Genomic DNA, 24,540 nt, shown 5'->3' with positions numbered 1-24,540 from the left:
GTAGGCGGAGCTTAAGGTTAACATTGAGACCCTGATTGGTCAGATGCAAACACAGCCACATAGTTTTTTTTTAGACCAACTTCGGTAAATTGTAGTAAGGAAAAGTTAGAAAAGAGTCGCTTCCGATACGGCGAGCTGGATGGAGCTGCGTCGCCCGACGGCCCCTGACACTGCCTAACCAACGACAAGGTAATGAACGCACGCGATGCCGCATAACAGCGCGTAAAGCTTCACTCAGAACTGCAGAAGTCTCATCTGTTACATCCCCGTTTTACGTAATACTGGTGTCGATCGTCAATTAAATCTCATGGTGTTCACATTTGCCACTTGAAGTAAAAATCTGAAACGCGATGATTTTTCTGTTATATAATTATTAAGAATCCACATCAGCCACTGTAATTTACGACAAGATAGATAAGTAATTATAGATAATTGAGGGTCACTTTAGACCATTTTGATAGTTTTCTCTTTTATGAAACTTAACTTAAATCTAGGTTATAAATGTGATATGGCGTAGGTCATCCTTCGATCCATTGTAGAACTTGGAAACCCATTCAGGGAATATTCTTTCGCATTTTTGTTGAACGCAGTTGGTTTTTATCATCCTGTATTAAAACATTTCCTTTTATCAATAGTGCAATAGTAGAATAAAATTTCCAGTGGTAAACTTTTTCGACGTTCTTTTACCAGCTAACCAAACATAGGAAAACCTTGAACCCCTTCCGCTAAATTTCGTTAGTATTAAGATTCTTTTACAGGGGGTGCAGTGGAGCTGACACTGAAATCATTAAGTATTTGGTTATATCATTGCTAGTCTCACTGAACTCTTCTGAACTCTACATGTCATGTGTGGTCTGGCGTCTCCTTACCAGTAACAGGTCCTAGGTTCAAACTAGTCAATTCCCTAAAAAACCAGCTCAGAGCGTCATTGCGTGAAAGTGGTAGGGAGAAACGACTTATAACAAACAGACACCACGCAAAATGTTAGAGAATGGCGACCCTGCCAGGATGGTAAAATACCATGATTGAAGGTCGACCACATGCCTAATTAGGTCAGAAGAATAGCCTGTTAAAAAATTTTCGTAATACAAAATTTTTTTTTGAAAGGCATAAATAGTTGAAAACAGTAGCTGCAGCGATAGATAGTAATAAAGTATTCAATAGATAGTGAGACATTCTAGCAGAGACAATAGCATGATTAAGTCATGAATTTTAATATTGTTAGAATTAAGTTCTCTCTCGAATGCAAGAGCACAGGTGGCGGATACATCGCTGACAAGTTGGTTCTGACCCAACAAGTAAGTGAATGGTTTGTCAAGTCGTGTGAACAAAAAATTTATGAAACGCGTGAGATCGTATGAGCGCATGTGGACTCGAAGTAGGGCGCGTGAATTGCTTTTAAAACAGAAAATAACGGATTCGGAAAGATTAGCAATGGCAGATCGAGACCTTGACCGAATTGAGGTAGACACCCACCATGAAAATGGACAGAAAATAGAGGACAGTACAACAGACGATGCAGTATCGCGAGAAATAGGACATACAACGCACCATAACAAGGATAATGTACGTCAAGGCATAGAAAACGTAAGTCAGCATACGACAGAGGAGCAGGAAAGTAGAGAGACAGTCGATGAGGATTCTAACTTGCGTCTTAATACGTAGAACCCATAGTACAAGTAATCAGAGCTCCCTCACCACAGAGTACAAGGAATGCGAGCAGAAACGTGTCACAGCACAGTTCAATGCAATCGGTTGCGAACCAACACTTGGGCGAAAACACAGAGCGTACGACGTCGGAAGAACACGCAATAGAACCCACCAATCGGGCAGAATTATTACAACAAATTACTGAAACCATGACAAGGCAAAATAAAGACATAGCGAACCACATTCAAATTCAGAATGCAGAAACCACGAGACAAATGTGTGAGATTAAAGAACAAAACAAAAAAAAATTCAGTTACACCTAAGTCATATTGAAGACGAGGCAAAAGAGTCTCTAGAAGTGATACGAAACTTAATAACAGGTCACAATCAATTAAGAACAGATATTGACAAGGTACAAGTGGACTTACAAACATTGCGTAATGACATTTAGGACGAGATCAAAACATTACGTAACCACACCCAGGGAGAAGTCAAGAAATTAGAGAAACAGATAAACGAAATTACTAGACAAGCAGCAGGTACAGCGCGTCAAATTGTTGAAAACAGTGTGTTACACTAACGTATCACATAAGCAGCGCTGAAAAGATATGATAACCGCATAGTCAAAATAGAAGTGCAAACGAAGCAGTAATTTCAGAAATTGTGAGCAGAGTTGTTGCAAACCATTGAAGAGCGTAGTGAACAGGATCGAACAAGCACTGAGTCTGCAACCACATCCGTATCTGTAACAGCACCGGAAAAACAAGCAATTAACGAAGATATTACGCATTTGCGATTCCAATCACAGGCGGAAAGTAACATACGTGAAATCAGACAGCCTGCACAGCAACAAACACGTTTCGAAATTCTTGATGAACAAACGGCACCACAAACACATGCGGAACCGCAAATGTATGTTTCAATTTAGTTTGTATCGTGCAATGAAGCAGCAAGTTAGCCACGTAAGATTCCGAATCAATATCTGACAATGGAAAGCCAGGTCGCGAAGAGTTCAGTGTAATGCATTCAGCTACACGCTGACAACCGATGGAAGAAAATTATTGCGTACCACTCCAACGATACTACGCAAGGGTAGGCGAAAGTTACAGTGGACAATATCCAATGGATCTACCACAACCGGAAAGAACGACGGGAGAAATGATCAGAAAAAAAGTGGCGAAGAATCGCGAATTTCATATGGAACTATGACGAAGTATGACAACGATCATATCCTCACAGTCAGAAAATTTCAACACTTTCGAGAAGGAAACTTATTACATCCACGAACTTTTATTGATCAATTCCGAGTAGGATTACCAGAACACTGGACGCTAGCACACAAATTAGACTTTATATGTGCACACATGTCAGGAACAGTCGCAGAAACCATGCAGAATGTTGCAGCGACATGCCGATCGTACGAAGATTTCAGAGAGAAGTTTCTCTCACGATATTGGTCCAGCGAAGCACAGAACAGAGTGAAGTACGAATTATTACAGAACCCATATTTTGAAAATTCAGGATAGAAGAGTCCCGTGAAATTTTTCGAATTTATGGCAAAGAAAAATCAGTGCTTAGATGTACCATACAGTGACGGAGAGTTGATTAAATTATGCGCGATGAAGTTGCCATTGAAATACCAGCAATCATTAGTAGGGCGCGGAGGCAATGACGTCGAAGCATTTAAAGGTATTCTAAGGGAACTAGAGTTCATATTTTCGGAAGATGACGCAAGAAAAAGACAAAGCGCACTTGAAAACGAAAGCAAAAAGCTGTGGAATCCACAAGACACAGTACGAAGAAACAATAATTACGAACCTCGTGATAACTTCGCACCAAGAAACGACAATAGATTTCAACAAAGAACCGGTTATGGATTTAGAAGAGAATATGGCAATAACTATAATTCACCCAGGAACGGCAACAACTATTACAGAATGAATAACAACAACCGGAACAGGTACTGGAGAACCAATAGACCGACAAATGATCAACAAAGAAACCACTATCAACAAGCTGAACAAGAAAAGAGAATACAGATAGAAGAGATGGAGGTAAGACCACCAAACCCCGAAAAACGTTCGAATTGACAGCTAAGCGCCCATGCCAAAGATAATGACGCACCGACCCAGGACAATTGTAGCACCTTGAACAGAGAAGTAAATACGTTATCACGAGAAGAGAAGAAGGAAGAAACAAAACCGCAGGGACCAGATGAAAACGAAGACAGGAAAATAACAATATCGTGTTGGGACGAAGTTAATTTCAGAATACTGACGAGGAAGATGAATTACCAGCGGCATGCACAACGAATGTAGGTGGAAAGGACGAAGTAATGAGTATTGCAGAGCTATTTGAGATGCAAACCAGGGAAAGTGAATTCAATGAGGATAATGTGCAGTCGACAGAAGTTGAAAATAAGTTACTAGTGGGCACACAACCCAACGTATATAATGAAGTAAGTTATGAAGCGATACTTAGAGCATTTAGATGCGATAATGTGGAAGTAGCGGCGAAGAAGAAGAAGATAGACGAGGATGAGGAAAAAGTAAAGGATGTTGAAGAAAGCGTAAATGAAGAAAGAAATATAGAAGAGGAAATAAAAGAGAGAGAAGTAGCAGTCTAAGCTTTACAGAAAGTTCGAATTCACAAGGGAAATTCCTGAAAAGGCTCATGTATGATTCAGTGGAGGATTCATTGATGCAAGAAGAAGAAGAACAGAACCAACCCTTTCAAATTCAACCAATTGTGAAGGCCATGGTAAAGCATTTCCCAGTCAATATTGTAATTGATAGCGGAAGTGAAATGACTGCGATCTCAGAAAATTTATTCATGCAGTGTAATGCCAATCAGGAATTGCCAGCTTGAAAACATGTAAGATTAAAGTAAGAGGTCCTATTAGAAACAATGCTGCGAAAATTACGAGACAAACAAGGTTAACTCTTTCGTATCAAGGTCAAAGATCGAAGCCAACTTTGTGATTATACCTAAACTAACTGTAGATTTGATTATAGGTGCAGATTTTTTAAATGAGAGACGAGCGATAATAGATATGGGGAAAGGTAGCATAACATTCGGGAATGTCACACTTCTCTTTGAGCAAAAGCTAAAATTAGAAGAAATACCAGTTATATACAAACAATTAAGAATGATGCGAGATAAAGAGGATGAAGAATTAGAATGGTATGCACAAAAAGGGGGAATCGCCTGAACTCATGTTAGATGTCCTTAAAGAAATCGACGAAAAATTGCAAGAAGTTCAAGGTATTTCAGAACATAGTAAAAGAGAATTAGAGGGTATTTTACAAGATAAATACTGCCAGACTTAGGTAAAAATACCTCTGCTTTAACGCTTTCAGTACAAGTTTGAAGATTAATTTTATTACTGGTAAATAATCAGCACAATATCTCAAGATTATGTTGCAGATAAGATCATCAGGAGAAAGAAGAATGAAGAGAGAGGAAGGTGGGAAAAAGAAAGTAGTTTCAATAAAAACAAAAACAAAAATAACACCAATAGTACCATAGATTAAGGTGAAGGGATAAAACTTAGATAGTCTAACAGCATGAAATACTAAAATGCTATACCCCAAGACACTACACAAAAATAAAAAAAAAGAATTTGAGGATTCTTGTGGAAGTTAAGACTCAAAATATCTTAGAATTGTAACATGGAAAGGGCGCCGAAATTTGTAAAGCTTTTTAAGAAGGCGTAAAACAATGTAGGTACTAGACATATGTTAGATGATTATAAGTAAAACTTTTTGTAAGAACCACTGTAAAAACTCCAGCAAGGACCAGATGCAACGACCTACAAGCTGCAACGCGAGAAGTATCAAGAAAGAAAAGAACGTAATTAGCAAGACACGATTCCTACAAGGCAGAAGCGTCAAGAGAAGGGAAAGGACAGCGAGACCAACAGAGGGCCCTTCTTGTAGCGGAAGTGGGCAGTAAATCTGTGAACCACAGGGTGGCGGAACCCTGCTAGGACAGAACACGGAACCACAGAGTGAGGGTCTTGGAATGACCGGACTCAGTGGAGCGAGCAAAAACGGCCCGACGAGAAGACCACTTGTGCAAGCCACCACTGGCAAAAAAATATGTGTAAAAGTCACACTACTGCTATTAAACAGCACGCTGATGCACGAGACTGAAGAAAACTTCCACAAAGTAAAAATGACATGCCCAAACAATTTATCAAACTGTTACTAAGAGGAGGACTTCAAAGCGACTAGTTATCAATAAATATTTCCATATCCTGCCCAGACAAGAACCAAGAAGCAAGTAAGAAGCAGAGAAAAAGCAGGAAGAGCAGAAGATGAAGATTCTGAAGATTGAGACCAAGAAAGAAGATGGGTGAAGAATAGACGACATACCTTCCCAAATCCCAATCCTATTGTAAACTAGTCATCTGCGAAGTATTACAATGAGAAACGACCGCTTTCAGCGACACATAACAATGACTTCAATGCACACATAGCCAGTAAACCACGAGATTCCTCACTCACAGCTCCATTCCATTATGGGACCTCCACAACAGCAACATACACTTGCAAAGCCAACAAGGAACGACGAACCAAGCTGTACATCAAATACTTGCCCACATCCATCTCGCTCAAGTCCATCACCTTCGTGCAAAAACATTCGCCAACCTCATGCTTAAACATTCATAGGATTGTGTGAATGTGTGAAATCAAATTATGTGATGTAGGAAATGTGCAAAAGAAACGTGTGAAAAAATAAGTTAAGCACACCAGACAGCTAATAAACTACAAAATAACAGACATTGACTATGGACTTAAGTAAAAAATAGACTGTCGATAACAATAAGTCAATAGTTCTGAAATGGACAGTATATAAAGAACAAAAGTAAGGCATAATAAACACTAAAACTATATGCCACTTATTTTCTCCCCATAAAAATAAAAGAATAACTGTATTTTACTTATTTTCTCCTTATAAAAACAAAGAATAAAAAATTATCTTGTTGGATGTTTTCCCTTTTTTTTAACTTATGTACCATTTGTTAGGATAATATCTCAATACTTGTGTATGTATATTTCTTTGTCAAAGCAGTTCTAGGAAATAATTCTTATTTGTTAGTGTAACAATGTTGAAATGAGTGTCTAGAAACAAAAACATTTTACTTGTACATGATATTTAGAAAAGTGTTAGGAATAGATTTTACTTAATTACAGCATTTATAAAAAGAATATTTCTAAGAAAATCGATGTGAAAGACTCCTTACTTTCGATAACAAACTTCTTAAAAAACAAACTTCACACTGAAATAAAGAAAGAGAATAATTAAAAAATAATAATTATAATAGAATAAAAATATTCTTCTCTTGTCAATATAAACATATTTTTGAGAATAATGTGGAAGAATATAAAAATATAAATGAATAATACAAACTAGCATAGATCCAGAATAATGTGGCTGAATAGTAGGCAACAAAATTTAGATAAAGAAATAATTGTTGACTGACTTGGACAACGATTCAATCATTGCCTAAATTTAGTGCAAAAAATTAAGTTCGAAGGGTGGTGATATGTAAGGTGTCAGGCAAATCCATCACCTTCCATGAAAACCCTGACATAAGCAAATCCAGTAGTATGTCACATAGCTCCGAATAAATCGTGACATTAAATTAACCAAAGTAATACGAGTAACGAGTGAGCAAATGGAATACCACAGACTAACACAAGAATGCCTAAATGCATGTCATACCTTCCCACCGTGAGACAGACGCAGTTCCGAGTGGAGAAACGAGAACAGAAGCCGAGAGCAGAACCGTGTTAAGCTAGAGGGCCCTACGATAAGTGAAGAAAAACCACGCTGCCAGCTAACCACTAGGACCACCCTGCAGCCCATGTTAAAAGAAAGAGCCCTCCAGAAGAACAGTATATATCTTACGATAACACAAAAAGGGCCACACCAGCTGCAAGTTTTAGCGTGAGACTTTTTCGCGCCTCTGTTACGTTGCAAACATTAAAAACATTGCCCCATCACGAAAAGTATAACGTTTCAAATTGGATAGACAGAATTTTGTAGGCGGAGCTTAAGGTTAACATTGAGACCCTGATTGGTCAGATGCAAACACAGCCACATAGTTTTTTTTTAGACCAACTTCGGTAAATTGTAGTAAGGAAAAGTTAGAAAAGAGTCGCTTCCGAGATGGCGAGCTGGATGGAGCTGCGTCGCCTGACGCCCCCTGACGGTGCCTAATCAACGACAAGGTAATGAACGCATGCCGCATAACAGCGCATAAAGCTTCACTCAGAACTGCAGAAGTCTCATCTGTTACACACCCCCTGTTACGTAATACTAGTGTCGATCGTCAATTAAATCTCATGGTGTTCACATTTGCCACTTGAAGTAAAAATCTGAAACGCGATGATTTTTCTGTTATATAATTATTAAGAATCCACATCAGCCACTGTAATTTACGACAAGATAGATAAGTAATTATAGATAATTGAGGGTCACCTTAGACCATTTTGATAGTTTTCTCTTTTATGAAACTTAACTTAAATCTAGGTTATAGATGTGATATGGCGTAGGTCATCCTTCGATCCATTGATCCATTGTAAAACTTGGAAACCCATTCAGGGAATATTCGATCACATTTTTGTTGAACGCAGTTGGTTTTTATCATCCTGTATTAAAACATTTCCTTTTATCAATAGTGCAATTTATAAAGAATGTTTTGTGAGCAGAATAAAATTTCCAGTTGTAAACTTAACTGCTTTTTCGACGTTATTTTACCAGCTAACTAAAAATAGGAGAGCCTTGAACCCCTTCCACTAAATTTAGTTAGTATTAAGATTGTTTTACAGGGAGTGCAGTGGAGCTGACACTGAAATCATTAAGTGTTTGGTTATATCATTGCTAGTCTCACTGAACTCTTCTGAACTCTACATGTCATGTGTGGTCTGGCGTCTCCTTACCAGTAACAGGTCCCAGGTTCAAACTAGTCAATTCCCTAAAAAACACGCTCAGGGTGTCATTGCGCGAAAGTGGTAGGGAGACACGACTTAGAACAACAGACACCACGCAGAATGTTAGAACCACTGCTTCCCTTTCATGCCCCTCGATTCTTATGACTGCCATCTGGTTTCTGTACAAAGTGTAAATAGCCTTTTGCTCCCTGTATTTGACGCTTGCCACTTTCAGAATATGAAAGAGCGTATTCCAGTCAGTATTGTCAAAAGCTTTCTCTAAGTCTACAAATGCTAGAATCGTTGGTTTGCCTTTCATTGATCTATCTTCTAAGGTACGTCGTAGGGACAGTATTGCGATACGTGTTCTAACATTTCTACGGAATCCATACTGGTCCTCCCCGAGGTCGGCGTCTACCAGTTTTTCCATTCGTCTGTGAAGAATTCTTGTCAGTGTTTTGCAGCCGTGACTTATTAAACTGATAAATTGGGAATTTTCACACCTGTCAACACCTGCCTTCTTTGCAGTTGAAATTACTACATTCTTCTTGAAGTCTGAGGGTATTTCGCATGACTCGTACATCTTGCTCGCCACATACGAGAGTTGGAACTTTAATAGTGGCAACTATTTATTTATACTTCATACAAAATAGATACATGTTTCAAGGTTTTCTGATCTTCAAAGTAGTCACTAGCATCGTTTATAGTCCATTGCCAGCGACGTGAAAGTCGTAGAATACTCTTAGCAGTGCCAGTTGTGTTGACAGTTCGCGCGGCATGATCTATTGCCCGGCGAATTTGTAGCAGTTCGGAAGCGAATACCTTGGAGTATTTCCTTCAGTTTAGAAATCTAGTTGAATTCACGAGGACGTAAGTTAGGGGAGTGCAATAGGTGGTATAGCACTTAGCACCCCCATCAGTCAAACAAATCAGTAACAGCTCGCACTGTACATGCTTGAGCATTGTCCTGTAAAATGACGATAAGGTCATGCAGAAAGTGTCATCACTTCTGTCTCTTTTGTATCCCGTTTGGTAGGCGGCGCGTGGGTCTGCTCCCGAAAACTGAAACGTTCGCCGCATCCAGGAAGTGAGTAGGAGCAGCAAAAGGTGAAAATCTCTCGGCACTGCTCTTAGAAATGGGTTTACTATATCACAATATTAACTGAATACATAGCTTGGCACTGAGGTGCGAAGCCTTAGACCCGTTGTATGTAGAGCAAAGCTGAAGCGAAGTGTCCCGGCCGTCTGATCTCGATCAAATGGGGAGAATCTGGAGCAGAGCTTACAGAGCTCTCCCGTGCCGGCCAGAGGGCGCTGTCGTCGGTGTCTGTGGTAGTGCCAACCTAGTAGAGCGCACCGACGTTGTGGAATCGTAGCTATCGATACCACATCCCTCCCCCTGAAACGGCGCACCGTCGTCGAGTATGACTTCCGACGGCAGGTGGAGGGACCCGTGGGCGGCGCAGCTGAGGGGGCGGACAGCGGAAGTGCCGGTGCACGCTGTCCACCCGCGACCCCGAATTGAGGAAAATGCCCCGTCGAAAACCTGCCCAGGCCACGCACCGCCTCTGGGTATGCTCGGATGAGGAGGCGAAGCAACGACCTCCACGGGCGACAGCGGCGGCGGCGTGATGGCAGCCTCAGCGTCCATCGGTTCCAGCACCGCTGAGAGACACGGCGACGGCGGCGGTGAGAGGCGCCCGCCCGGTGCACGAGACCGGACCGGCAGCGGCGGCAGCGTTAGGAGCGCCCGTGGCGCAGGCGCGAGCGGCGGAGTCGTCGGCTGAGGTGGCGGAAGCCGCGAAGCCTCCAATTCTGCCGAGGACGGTACAAACGGATCTGATTCCGGTGTCGCTTGACAGTGCCGGAGGCACCAGAAATGACAAATAAGGCGCGCTCAAGCTGGCCTGCCAGAGAAAACGCGATAGAACGCCAAATCCTGCGGCGTCAAGCCAGAACGAGGCGAAGCAGCGGGAGCGCGCAGTGGCAGGTGCAATATCTACATCTACATCTACATTTATACTCCGCAAGCCACCCAACGGTGTGTGGCGGAGGGCACTTTACGTGCTACTGTCATTACCTCCCTTTCCTGTTCCAGTCGCGTATGGTTCGCGGGAAGAACGACTGTCTGAAAGCCTCCGTGCGCGCTCTAATCTCTCTAATTTTACATTCGTGATCTCCTCGGGAGGTATAAGTAGGGGGAAGCAATATATTCGATACCTCATCCAGAAACGCACCCTCTCGAAACCTGGCGAGCAAGCTACACCGCGATGCAGAGCGCCTCTCTTGCAGAGTCTGCCACTTGAGTTTATTAAACATCTCCGTAACGCTATCACGGTTACCAAATAACCCTGTGACGAAACGCGCCGCTCTTCTTTGGATCTTCTCTATCTCCTCCGTCAAACCGATCTGGTACGGATCCCACACTGATGAGCAATACTCAAGTATAGGTCGAACGAGTGTTTTGTAAGCCACCTCCTTTGTTGATGGACTACATTTTCTAAGCACTCTCCCAATGAATCTCAACCTGGTACCCGCCTTACCAACAATTAATTTTATATGATCATTCCACTTCAAATCGTTCCGCACGCATACTCCCAGATATTTTGCACAAGTAACTGCTACCATTGTTTGTTCCGCTATCATATAATCATACAATAAAGGATCCTTCTTTCTATGTATTCGCAATACATTACATTTGTCTATGTTAAGGGTCAGTTGCCACTCCCTGCACCAAGTGCGTATCCGCTGCAGATCTTCCTGCATTTCGCTACAATTTTCTAATGCTGCAACTTCTCTGTATACTACAGCATCAACCGCGAAAAGCCGCATGGAACTTCCTACACTATCTACTAAGTCATTTATATATATTGTGAAAAGCAATGGTCCCATAACACTCCCCTGTGGCACGCCAGAGGTTACTTTAACGTCTGTAGACGTCTCTCCATTGATAACAACATGCTGTGTTCTGTTTGCTAAAAACTCTTCAATCCAGCCACACAGCTGGTCTGATATTCCGTAGGCTCTTACTTTGTTTATCAGGCGACAGTGCGGAACTGTATCGAACGCCTTCCGGAAGTCAAGAAAAATAGCATCTACCTGGGAGCCTGTATCTAATATTTTCTGGGTCTCATGAACAAATAAAGCGAGTTGGGTCTCACACGATCGCTGTTTCCGGAATCCATGTTGATTCCTACATAGTAGATTCTGGGTTTCCAAAAACGACATGATACTCGAGCAAAAAACATGTTCTAAAATTCTACAACAGATCGACGTCAGAGACACAGGTCTATAGTTTTGCGCATCCACTCGACGATGCTTCTTGAAGACTGGGACTATCTGTGCTCTTTTCCAATCATTTGGAACCCTCCGTTCCTCTAGAGACTTGCGGTACACGGCTGTTAGAAGGGGGGCAAGTTCTTTCGCGTACTCTGTATAGAATCGAATTGGTATCCCGTCAGGTCCAGTGGACTTTCCTCTATTGAGTGATTCCAGTTGCTTTTCTATTCCTTGGACACTTATTTCGATGTCAGCCATTTTTTCGTTTGTGCGAGGATTTAGAGAAGGAACTGCAGTGCGGTCTTCCACTGTGAAACAGCTTTGGAAAAAGGTGTTTAGTATTTCAGCTTTACGCGTGTCATCCTCTGTTTCAATGCCATCATCATCCCGTAGCGTCTGGATATGCTGTTTCGAGCCACTTACTGATTTAACGTAAGACCAGAACTTCCTAGGATTTTCTGTCAAGTCGGTACATAGAATTTTACTTTCGAATTCTCTGAACGCCTCCCGCATAGCCCTCCTTACGCTAACTTTGACATCGTGTAGCTTCTGTTTGTCTGAGAGGTTTTGGCTGCGTTTAAACTTTGAGTGAATCTCTCTTTGCTTTCGCAGTAGTTTCCTAACTTTGTTGTTGTACCACGGTGGGTTTTTCCCGTCCCTCACAGTTTTACTCGGCACGTACCTGTCTAAAACGCATTTTACGATTGCCTTGAACTTTTTCCATAAACACTCAACATTGTCAGTGTCGGAACAGAAATTTTCGTTTTGATCTCTTAGGTAGTCTGAAATCTGCCTTCTATTACTCTTGCTAAACAGATAAACCTTCCTCCCTTTTTTTATATTCCTATTAACTTCCATATTCAGGGATGCTGCAACGACCTTATGATCACTGATTCCCTGTTCTGAAAATACAGAGTCGAAAAGTTCGGGTCTGTTTGTTATCAGTAGGTCCAAGATGTTATCTCCACGAGTCGGTTCTCTGTTTAATTGCTCGAGGTAATTTTCGGATAGTGCATTCAGTATAATGTCACTCGATGCTCTGTCACTACCACCCGTCCTAAACATCTGAGTGTCCCAGTCTATATCTGGTAAATTGGAATCTCCACCTAAGACTATAACATGGTGAGAAAATTTATGTGAAATGTATTCCAAATTTTCTCTCAGTTGTTCTGCCACTAATGCTGCTGAGTCGGGAGGTCGGTAAAGCTGCAAGAGCGACCAATTGGCGCGGCCGTGTAGCAAATCCGCTGCGAAACGGATGCCATGCAGCTGGGAGCGGTATGAAGCAAGAAAAGTCCATAGTGCGCGCTCGCGAGAGTGTGTGTTGCGCAGCTTGCTCATCTGCGATTTAAATGTACGCACAAAAAGTTCAGCCTCACCGTTCGACTGTGGGTGAAACGGGACTGAGGTCAGTTGGCGAATGCCATTAGCAGCACAGAACGCTTGAATCTCGGAGGACATAAATTGGGCCCACTGTCGGAGACAATAACTTCAGGAAGCCCCTCAATGCAAAAAATAGACGTCAAAGCCCGAATAGTACTGACAGATGTTGTAGAAGACATAGATACAACAAAAGGAAAGTTGCTGTAAGCATCAATAACTATAACCAGCGGGTGTCCCAGAATGGACCTGCAAAATCAATATGAATGCGCTGCCAAGGCGCAGTAGGAGTCGGCGACGCAAAGACGCGCTTGTAGGGAGAAGATTGATGCTCCGCGCAAGAGCGACAGTGAGCAAACAAATTCTCAATTTGTTTATCAATGCCGAACCAAGTGCAGTGACGACGCGCTAATTGCTTCGCCCGCACTACACCCCAATGACCAGCGTGCATTAATCAGAGGATTTCTGACTGCAACGAACGAGGTACAACCACACCAAACTGATCATTGTCAGTCTGTAACAAAATGACACCGTGGTTTACAGACAAGTTGTGACGTTGCGCTAAGTAACGTCGAACAAGTGGATCACGAATCTTCGTGGCAGATAGAGGTCATTTAGTATGAATATACTGCAAAAGAATCTGCAATGAAGTATCGGCGGCTGTCGCGGAAGCAATGCGACGAAAATCCACCGGAAAATAATCAGCTAATTCCTTAGCTTGCGATGCAATAATCATGCAGGACAATTCGGGAGAATCAAACACTTCGTCGGGACCAATAGGGAGGCGAGACAAAGCATCAGCATTGCCATGCTGGGCCGTAGGCCGAAACTAAATTTCGTATTGTAGTTAGACAAAAATAAGGACCAACGTTGCAACTTTTGTGCAGTATGGGCCGGAACTGGCTTTGGCGGGTGGAACAACGACGTCAAAGGCTTATGGTCTGTGACCAAATAGAACTTGCGACCATAAAAAAGAATCAGGAAACTTTATCACTCCATATACAATAGCTAAAGCTTCTTTCTCGATTTGAGAACAGTTCTGCTGGGCAGAATTGGGCAACTTAGATCCAAAAGCGATCAGGCGAGAATAAATGCGGTGCGAGAAAACCACTCCGATGCAGTGAGAAGATGCATCGACAGCCAAAACAACCGGTTCGGAGGGATCAAAAGGAATCGAACAGCGATCACTCAACAAAGCAGATTTGAGCCTGTGGAAAGCACCGGCACGTTCTGAAGATCACACAAAAGGAACGTTCTTACGCTAAAGGCGATGAAAAGACGCTGTAATCTGCACTGCATTTGGTATAAACAGATTATAATATGTAGTTTGGCCCAACACAGACCGAAGTTCTTTCAAGTTCCTGGGTCATGGCAAGTCTCTAATCGCACTGAGATGTGACGGCAAATAATGGATACCCTGACCGTTAATAATTTTTCCGGAATACTGAATCTCAGTTTGAAAAAATTTGCACTTGCCTCTGTTACACTTTAGTCCGGCCTGCGAACGTACAATAAATAAGGCACGATAATTCTACAAATGTCCGTCTGGGAGCAACCAGATACATCTCTATCGTCCACATAATTGGAACAGCCAGGGACAGTGGCACACAACTGCTGCAAATATGACTGAAAAATAGCAGGAGCCGAAGCACAACCGAACGGTAGGCGGCGAAACTTGAACAATCCAAGTGGGTGTTGATCACAAAATAGCGCTGCGACTGTTCGTCGAACGGAATTTGAAACTATGTGTCCCGCAAGTCAATCGTGGAAAATATTTTTCCCGCACCAAGCTTATCAAAAATGTCTTCAGGACGCGGTAAGGGAAACTCAGCTACCACTGTCTGGGGATTTACTGTAGAATTAAAGTCAGCACAAATACGTAGACGACCGTTTGGTTTTTTCACATACACAGTAGGCGAAGCCCATCGCGAAGCAGAAACAGGTTCAATGACAATACTGTCTTTCAAATGTGTAAGTTCAGCCGCTACGGTTTCGCGTAGTGCGTGCGGTACCGGGCGTGCGCGCTAGAAAATAGTCATGGCATTGTCTTTAGGTACAACATACGCTGCAAAGTCTGTGGCACAACCAAGGTCATTAGAAAAGAGTTAAGCAAAATCATCATATAGTGCGGCAACACTGTCTGCAAAGTAAATTGTCCGCAATTGCGAGGCCAAAAAGTTCAAATGCGTCCATGCCAAAAATGTTCGTAGCATTACTAGAGCGGAGCACATGGAAAGACATTGTACTTCTCGTTGCACCATACGTGGCCTGCAAGCTATACACGCCGAGCACTGAGATTTACTGTCCAGTAAATACAGTCAGTATGGAATGTGAATGACGAAGCGGGGACGAACCAAGCAAGTCGTACGTTCATTTGTTCAGTAAAGAAACTGATGCACCAGTGTCCAACTGCATGCGAACAGAACTTCCACAAATGTTCAAAGTCACAAAAAGTTTCCTCGCATCACGCTGAATGCGAGAGGAAGTGTCTGGCAAAACTTGATGCACACGACGAGCTGCTGACGCACGTAAATCAGAAGGCTTTGAATAAATAGCATTAACGTCCATAGGCTGATGTGAATCGTGATCACGGCGGTTGCCGTGTCGGTGGCACCCACGCGAGTCATGCGAATGGGAGACAAGTTGGGAATTGGAGTTTCTCTTACTACACACAGCTTGCACACGTCCTTTCTTATTACAAAAATAACACTGTGCTTGACGGGGTGGGCAACTGCCCCGCGGGTGGGCACGAAAGCAGTTCGGACATGATTTCAGCTTCTGTGTGGGTGCGAGGCTTGAAACTTGTTTACTTGTGCGCGAGCGGCGCTGCTGGGGCCGGGTGGGAGGACACGTGCTGTGCACCGCTAACAGTACACACAGCCGGGGTCACGTCGAACCCACAAGTAGCCATAGCTGAGGCATCTTGTCTGTCTAGCAAGTCCACTGCTTCCTGCAAAGACGGGTTTTTAAATTTTAGGATTTGCTCGCGGATGCGGTTATCCACCACATTCTACGCAATAGCATCTCTAATCATTATATCCGCGTATGAGCGTCCACACGAGCAATTAAAATCACAATCAGAGGTTAGTCCCTCAAGGTCCGCTAACCAGGATTTATTGGACTGAGTAGGGCCACGCCGGAGGCGAAAGAATTTGTAGCGTGCAGCTACCACATTGACACCTTCATGGAAGTGGGAATTCAAAGCGTCAACCATTTCATCTTAAGTTTTAGTTTCTGGGCAGGTGGTGGGAAACAACTTGATGAGTACACGGTATAACACAACACCCGCGTTTGCAATGAAAAAGGCAAGCCGCTCTGTACCTAGTATGTTGTAAGCTGCGAAGTGTGCCTCGAGCTGGGCGATGTATTCTGTCCAGCATTCAACGTCAGGATTGAAGGCACGAAATGGCAGCGCCGGAGGCGTCGTTGGCGGTGGTACAGGCGGAGACATCGGAGGCGCCGACGTAGCTGCAGTTTGGAGTGTGACCAGTCCATTTGTGGCAGCAAGCGGCTGCGTCATTTGCTGAGCCTTAAAACGTACAAGATTGGACAGTGAAGCCTGTTCCTGTGGCGAAGCCGTGAGTTACACAAATGAAAGTCTTAGTGCGAAAGGTGGGGGCACTTAGATACAGTCACACAGGGCAACCACGAAAAGAAAGCAGTACCGAGCAAGAAAGACTCGTAGCTCCTATTTTGTATCCCACCTGGATGGGCGGCGAATGGGTCTGCTTCTGTAAACTGAAAGGTAGTCCGAGTGTAGGAAGCGAATAGGAGCAGGAAAAGGTGAAGTACTTCGGTACTGCTTGTAGATTTTACAAGTTTACTATAGTCAAAATTATGATTACATAATGGTTATTTAACTTTGGCTGAAATGAGCACGTAGGTGCGAAGCCGTACAGGTATCAACGCTAACAGCTACTAGTAGTTGGACACACTATCATTGAAGTAACTGAAGAAACCAAGTCTGTAATGATTAGCCCCCTACGAAGTAGAAACTAAGTTCCTTGGTCGTCGTCTCGAAATCAAATGGGTAGAATCTGGAGGGGCGCTCGTAGAGCAGCACAGCCCCAGTTAGAGGGCGCTGTCGTCGGTGTCTGTGTCGTAGTGCCAACCTAAGAACTTGTACCTATGCCGTGGCATCGTAGCTATCGATACCACATTTATAATGTGATATGTGAATATTTGTTAAAAACAGCGTTGCTTTCCACTGTGGCCTGTTTTCTGTTTTGAAAAAAAGAAACATAGTGATAATGTTTTCTGTGATTTTCAAAGACCTCCCATTGTGATTTTGAAAGCAGTAATTTCCTAGAAGCTCTCCCAGGCAATAGGTGTGGTCTTTCTACATGTGTTCTGTCCAGTCGTCTCTGCCCTGCTGTTAACTTTATTTTGTGTGATCAACTTTTTTTCATAAATGCGACCCCTGCTATGCTTTTTCTTCCCATTCCACTCAGGTGTGAGTCAGATAAGCTAGCTTAATGTCATATTATTAGCTTATGGTGACTGCCTCCCCACTGTGAAGAGTCTGCTTTTATGAACTCTATGGAAATGCGTTCCACTTTCTACTTCTCTCCGTGGCTAGGAACTCCCTGTTTCCACTTCAGTTCAAAGTAAATATAAATGTCGTGTGACTAGGGCCTCCCATTGGGTAGATCGTTCTCCGGGTGCAATTCCCTCGATTTGACGCCACTTCGGCGTCTTATGCGTAGATGGGGATGAAATGATTAGGACAACACAGCCCCCCGTCCCTGAGCAGAGAAAGTCTCCGCCCCAGCCGGGAATGGAACGAGGGCCCTTAGGCCCTGTCCTACGTGAGCGACAGAAGCGACCGACAGTACGTGACAGCTTCAGGTGACAAAACACAACCGCAGGTGTAGTTACGGAAGTGTCGTACGTGAGCGACATCTGTGTCGCTACCTGTCTCCCGCTGCAACTGGCGACGTTTGAATTCAAGAATTCAAATGTGTTTGAATCTTGTCGCTGCAGCATGCGCGACACAGAGCGACAGCCACGTGTCTTCTTGGCAATGCAGTGTAGCGGACGTGATGGCAGCTATGAATTACTTAACATCCGATTTTAAGAAAACTATCTCGTGTGTATTCCGACTTCCAGTTCGTCAACTCGCAAAAGGAGGCTAGCCTGGAAGAGGCCCAGTCAAACATGTGATGTTTCATGTGCCTGTCAACTTCATATTCAATTGCACCCTGCATGCACATATCTCCTATATAGTCGGTAATGCTGAAGTACCTAAATTGTATTCTCTCCCAGAAAGGTTCTAAATCATTATTAGTATTGGCATTTGGGGGTTGCAGAATCCCCACGTCTTGCTTCAAGGCAACGGCTCGCCGCCAGCCTGTTATTCTAGCTGACGGCGATTTGTACCTTTGCCTGTTTATGTTAGTAGTTACGTCTGTCCCTGCTTGTGTTAGGGGGGTGCTTTCTGACAGTTACGGTAGCACTCCTTATTAATGGACGTTGTCCAGAACATCGTACTCGGTGCGCTCTATTTGTCTTTCGTAGGGCTGTTTATATGTAGGACAGTCCCGCCCACTGCCTTATCGCATGTTCTATTTCTAGGTTTGATAGGTATACAGCTTACAGGATTCTCCTGCCTGCATTCTGACAATTTGTGTCCCTGTTCTGCACATCTCCACATACTGGGTCCTTGTCGCAAGGCTTCGGTCGGTGACCGAACAGTCAGCCAACAGTTAAAACATTTTTGTACAGCAACAAAGTCACTGATAAACAAAGATTCAAACTGAATGAAAAGCCTTTCATTGTGAAGCAACAGTAACCGTATTCTTGGCGACACTTTTAAAATATTGTTTACTGTCCTTTTGCCCTTTGCTTCTGTTTTAAATTTTATTTTAACCTGGCTATCGAACTCGTCTTTAGTAATATATTCACTCAGGTTTATTTTGTAGAGCTCTTCTAAGAATTCCTGGTTATTGAATATGTTGAGACATGGTGCACTGGCAGCAAGGGTCTGAACTTCTTGGGTTATTCACACCTAATGTCCTTAAGCTGTAATTTTTTTTCTATCATCTTTTTCTTGTCTACAGATTGTATGCTCCAGTGTCCGCGTATACTCGCGGACGTGGAGCTTAACTTGGTCAAAAGCCGATGCACACGTCCCAAATACTTCGAAAAAGTGAGGCAAACAGAGAGCGCACATGACGAAATTTGCTGTACGGCAGTCGATTCCCAAATTACGAATCCGTTGCGCATGTTGTTCGTCTCTAAACCGAGTGCAACCAGTTCCGTGAAACGCAGTACGCTGTGTAATTTGTTCCGCAGTTTGCCGCGCTGTTACTCTGTAGCGCCGGGAAATAGGAGCCACAGGCCAGTTGAAGAAAGCTGCAGCCAGCTTTCCGTAGACGGCGTCCAGTGAGTCGGCCGCTACTGTCTGGGACTCCTGACGTGACGCAACGAACAGCTGTGGCTCTCGCAGTCAGCACAGTCCGCGTCCGGCGTCACCGCAGCCCGCTGCACTCCGCGCCGTCGGCAGGAAGCGTAAAGCCGTCGACACACGGACCGTGCATCCGAACGTTGAGCGTCGAACGTGCCGAGTTTCTGACGTCATAGCGTGGAATAGCACGTTCTGGAGTCATTCCGAACGTGCAGAGCAATATCTGGCACGTCAGATATTCTGAGCGTGCGTCTGAGCATTGACCGATGAAATGGCACAACGCCACCTACGTCACACGCACGCCGTCTCCCTGCAGTACAGAGTTGTGAGGCGCCATATTGGCATTCATTTCAAGCTTATGTGTATACATGCTGTTTCCGAGCACCAGCAAATTCAGACTCACTGGAAAACCCGTTGTTAACTGTGTGATTCGTTCCAATAAAGTAACGAGAAACATCATATTCGTGGCAAAAGAATTATTGCAAATTGCGTATTATGAGAGTAGGCTATTTAAAGGCAGCGACACACGGAAGATCCACTAAATCGCATTGTTCTTGGTACATTTGTTATAATTAAATTTCAATTAGTAACATATCTACCATAAGTTTTTCTGAAATGGGTAACATACTTTGATTACTTACATTATATGTGTTGTTGCTTTAGCGTTCGCCGGCACGGTAACTCAGCGCGTTCGGTCAGAAGGTTAGCTGCCCTCTGTAATAAAAAAACCGAGTTAATGGAACAACGACGAACTGAAATGGGTGTCTTGCGACGTCCGCCCCGAGCAGATACACTAACGAAAACGAACAAAATGAGGTTAAAAAAAAAAAAAGCGTAATGAATAGCATCACTGCTTTGTATTGGTTTGGTAGTTGGGGCGGAGGTTCGCGTCTTCACACTACCAACTTTTATTTCCTAACATTCGCGTTTTTATTAGGTTCTGACACTGTATTATTAGTTTAATATAAGTATATACTATAATATTTGATGTTATGTAACTATAAGTTCACCTTCTTTTGAGGGGTGACTTTGTTCGATTGGCTTACTCTACAGGACAGCTTGTGCTACTTGTATAAAGATATTTTGCTCCTTTTTCTTTTACACTTCGTAATGTTGCAGAGATTCTGCTACTGGGTGGGAACAGTGATTAAGTAAGACTGACCTTGGGGTTTTAATAAAATGCGGAGAAGTATTCCAAATTTGTACCCTACTGTTTGTAATGGAACTTTTATGTGTCTCTGTCCTTATTGATTGGACATGGTACTTTCCTTTTCGTAGACGATGGGGGAAATGTGCGGTTTAATAGAGCTAACGTGGGAATTTTACGCGCGCCCGCTGAGTAAACAGTGTGATTTACGAACTAGAAACATCCCTCAACCGCCGCTGGAGTGCGTTGCGGTCGCGTATACGACGTTGGGGCCCACGTACCGTATGCACAAGTCGCATCATTCCTGAGCGTTCAGCAGCACGTTGAACTTGGCACGCTCAGCGTTAACGTTCGACTGCACGGTCCGTGTGCCGAAGGCTTAACGCGCCGCGGCCGACAGAGAAGACAATGGCCTGACGCTCCGCCAACGAAACTCGCCACACGGCACGCAAGAATCCATTCACTGTCACGAAAAAAAGACCTCTCAGGACCAGACTACATTCTCGGAACTATTCTTTAATGCTTAACGTGACAAATTACACCTTTAGCTATTCACGCGGAAACTTGCACTGCACTCCGACAACTTCTTCTCACCACAAACGAGAAAACAAGCGGAGCGCTCGCATAACACGTCCGCACGCCACGCAACACACTGCGCGCTCGGAGATGCAGAGGGCCACGACGCCGCCCCCCAACCACGAGCAGCAGGCCGCCGCCGCGGCCAGCTAATGACGCGCGACCAGCTCGAGTTGCGCGAGAGTGGCTGGGGCCAGCAGCTCGCTCTCAGAGGTGCAGACCGGCGCCGCCCCCAGCCACGAGCAGCAAGTCGCCGGCACAATCCCGCACGTCCGTGTACGTGGCCGCCATGCCAGCTACCGCCTGCGACGATCTGCGTTAGTCATTCTCTAAGTGTCAGTTACCCTGGGAAATTGGATGAGCTGGAAGTATAACAATATATTTTCTGATGACAAATATCTCCACAGTTATTAATGGACGTTAATACGGTATTGTGTGTACCCCTCTTTAAAAAGAATTGAACTGTGCTGGGGACACTTTCAGTCTGGTATCTGAATTTTGGAAGAAATGACAATCCATTCTTCCGCAAGAGCCACAGTCGAAGATGGTATACTGTGTTATTCACAAGAATAAAACTGATGTAAACATTACACCATATATTCTTCCGCGTTTACTGGAATCTCACTGGATCTCATTTCACATGGAGCGGAAGCCAACATGTCTCGAGTACAGTCAAGTACCATAATAGTAACAAGTTTATTCTGTACGTTACGCGCACATCGGCAGGAATCAAACGTTCAAACAGCTATACCGGCGCATTTAAATTGGACAGCACTGGCCAGATAGCTGGTCAACCTCACCTGCTGTTATATGGCAACAAGGCAGTAAACGGTTAGGATTTTTAAAGTCCCAGAGGGCAGCTATCTCGCTCGCATTACGGTGGAGTCGACACGAGGCAGGCGCGAAGAATAACATTTCACCACCGAGTCGGGGGAAAACACAGCACCAGCGCTTCTGGATGGCCAGACAGCGGACCTCAGCAGAAATTTAGTGCGGCAAAGCCACAGGACAGGATCACGTCACATAGTAGAAAAATCTCTTTAACCTAGCGCGGCACAGTGTGATCCGCTGATACCTTCGTAACAGCAAGACCTATGTGGTCGCGAGCAGTGTCGTCAGGTAAACATTAGCCACCACTTCGCTCCATAAGTACCCCAGCATTTCAGCCCGTAAGGCAGATTGTCAGACGGGTCGATGACGTACGTGACGTTCGCACTCGATTGCCTGTTTACAGTAAAGTGACGTCTAGCGCAAGTCTGCTGTAGATTCCCTGCACGCTACTGAGCAACGGCAGCCGTTATTGGGAGAGACGGCTACCTCGCCGTAATTACCAGTCTCAGAGTGTAGTACCACAACCTGCCATTGTTGCACATGGGTGGATCCGGAAGTCTACACTATAGTCCAGGGACAGGGCACCAGCGTTGCTGATTCTCCGTCGGACTGACCGGGGTAGGGTGACCTCAAGTGATCGTCCCTTATTTAGCTGCACTGTCACTATGCACCGACAAAATACTGGTCGGGATAACATCGACTGCCTAAAACCTATCACGCAGTCAATCAGATGAATAAAATCTGTCAAGACTACAGTTAGAAGCAGCAGTAAAATAAGTAAATTTGACGAGTCAGATATTCACAGATCTAATCGTCTTGCAGTTTCAAGAAATGAACTAAATCTTGCAATTTCCGACAGAATTGTGGACAGGGAAACTGATCCACAAGACGCAACACACAGCTAAAATCAGCACGTCAACAGATGACGCAACCTTTTTTTATAAAATCGGGAACGTTCCAAAGTCCGTCCGGGACTGGACGGTGCACAAATAGAATCAAGGTCTGGCGCAGAAAAAAGGTATACCCCATTTCTCTGTCATTACCAAGGACTTTGACCCCTTTAATGGGAAGCTCCTCCATAACGAAAATAGGCAATGCCGTTGAACATCCGGGGGCCACGTTAAACGCAGAGCAAAAAAGGAGGGAGAGGGGAAATAGTGAACAGAGGTCATTGTAAGAATACGACATGCACACAGGAATCCTATATAAATTGACGCAACGAGCAACATTGAAAGAAAGTACTGTTAAGCCTGTGCACTTTAACAACAAGAAACAAACGCCACCCAGAGTGGCCGCTCAGTTTGAGGCGCCATGTCAAGGATTGCGCGGCCAGTCGGAGGTTCGAGTCCTCTCTCGGGCATGGGTGTGTGTGTGTGTGTGTGTTGTCCTTAGCCTAAGTTAGTTTAAGTAGTGTGTAAGTCTAGGGCCCGATGGCCTCAGCAGTTTGGTCCCTTAGGAATTCACACACATTTGAAGAAGAAACAAAACTCGACTTGCAGACGACCTACTTAATTACGTCATCAATAAATAAAAGAAACACGTAGCGCGAACTACAGACCTACTCAAGTGCTTTAGGAAGATTTGCAAGCCTCTAATTCTTAAGAGAAGTGTTAACCATTAAAAAAAATTAAGACACACCCCAAAATGAGCTTTCAACTCACCTTCCCAAATTTGTGTAATTTGCTTTGAAAATGTTAAAGTCTCTGTGCGTTACCGTAATAAAATCTTACAATTTCTTTCCGTAAAGTTCTTAAGGCATCATCCATTCCAGGAGAAAGAACAACCATTAGAGACACACCCCCAAAATGTGTTTTCGACGCAGCTTCGGAAATGCAAATAAACTGCTTTACGTAACTGTTGATTCAGTGAGCCGTTTGCAGAACTGTGCTCCGTCGCTTGTCGCAGCTCCGAGCGCCCTTCCACCTCATCAGACCGGCGTCGTCTTCCGCAAGGCGAGGCCCTCACGCTGCCAAACTGCAACTCACTAAGACATGTGTTAACGGTCGGTTCCATACCACTTGTCCAGAAATAGTTTTAATAAATACACACGGGCAGGGAATACAAGTCCAGTACAAAATATGACAGTGCCTTTGTGAAACCAGAGTCAATATGGAAGTACTGAGCTACCAGTGGGGCAAAATGCTATGCACAGAAATCAAGGCCGGTAACGCCACGTGGCCACATTGAACTAAATCGCAAGAGAGACGTTACAGACACCCAGAACAACTCACAGAGGTGGCTAACAGACGGAAGGTTATACCAAACAGACGCCCAACTTTGGTCAACTCTGGAGAAGACAGCAACTTGCACTATTTAAGGGTGGGGGTTTA

The sequence above is a fragment of the Schistocerca serialis genome, chromosome 5 (genome assembly GCF_023864345.2).
Source record: "Schistocerca serialis cubense isolate TAMUIC-IGC-003099 chromosome 5, iqSchSeri2.2, whole genome shotgun sequence".
Classification (NCBI taxonomy): domain Eukaryota; kingdom Metazoa; phylum Arthropoda; class Insecta; order Orthoptera; family Acrididae; genus Schistocerca; species Schistocerca serialis.
This window is presented reverse-complemented; position numbering follows the sequence as displayed.